Raw genomic sequence first — 979 nt, 5'->3', positions numbered from 1 at the left:
TGACTCTGTCTCTTAGAAACATATCTAGTTCATATTAAGTACAAATTTAAAATTTACCAAAATTGAATTTTAGTGATTTTTATTATTAAAGTAATATGCTCCATAATGTCAAACAAAAAAATTGGGGTAATTTCTTTTGATTTTATGGAGAGCTCTCTCTCCTTCGTTGGTCTCTTACTTTGTTGGTCTCTTTCCTTCCCTTTCTCTGTTAATATCTATTTATATATTACCTGTAAACATAAAATATACATACTTTATATATTTATACAATTACAGTATCATATTAATCTCTATAGTACATATTATATTATATATAATCATTTTTCAAGTTTCTATAAATTTGTGGAAACAATTATTAGAATTTTATTAAGTACACATATTAAAGCTTAATTTTGTAATATTTAGTATTATATTTGGTTCTAATTTGAATGTTATTTTAATATTAAAATATCTGGCACCTTAAGAAAAATAAAACTGGTATGTTTTTTGTATTGTTAAAAATATGACGTAAAACTGAATACTTAGGGGAAAAAAGTACTCCTTAAATGCAGTCAGAATAACAGAGGTAATGACTAATTCTAGAGGCTTTTCACAGCAGATGAAAATTACACTTTATAGTTTATGGCCATACTACCCTGAACAAGCATGATCCTATGTGATCTTGGAAACTAAGGAGGGTCAGGCCTGGTTAGTACTTGGATGGGAGACCACCTAGGAAGACCAGGTGCCGTAGGCATAAAAAATAAAAAAATAAGGGATTATAAAATGACAAAGTCCTTGTAACCTGTGAGGTCAATCAAGGGTTGCCGCACCTAAAAAAAAAAAAATCACACTTTACATATAATAAGCACTTAGACTAAAGCTCTTATAAGAATTTCTCTATACAGGTTCTTAAAATAGCTAATCCGTACTTTTTTTATGTGGAATGGGCTATGATATATTAAATCAAAAAATAATGCTGATGTTAGTTGATATTACA

The 979-nt window shown here is 28.3% G+C and overlaps 1 pseudogene; it reads left to right on the top strand.

The window, feature by feature from the left end:
* The first annotated feature begins 617 nt into the window (after nucleotides 1-617).
* On the top strand, nucleotides 618-736 carry LOC112478200 (annotated as a pseudogene).
* The last annotated feature ends 243 nt before the right edge of the window (nucleotides 737-979 follow it).

Source organism: Pteropus alecto, unplaced genomic scaffold (genome assembly GCF_000325575.1).
Source record: "Pteropus alecto unplaced genomic scaffold, ASM32557v1 scaffold42, whole genome shotgun sequence".
NCBI classification, from domain to species: domain Eukaryota; kingdom Metazoa; phylum Chordata; class Mammalia; order Chiroptera; family Pteropodidae; genus Pteropus; species Pteropus alecto.
Note: the sequence above shows the minus strand (reverse complement) of the source record. Positions and strands in the feature narration are given on the sequence as shown.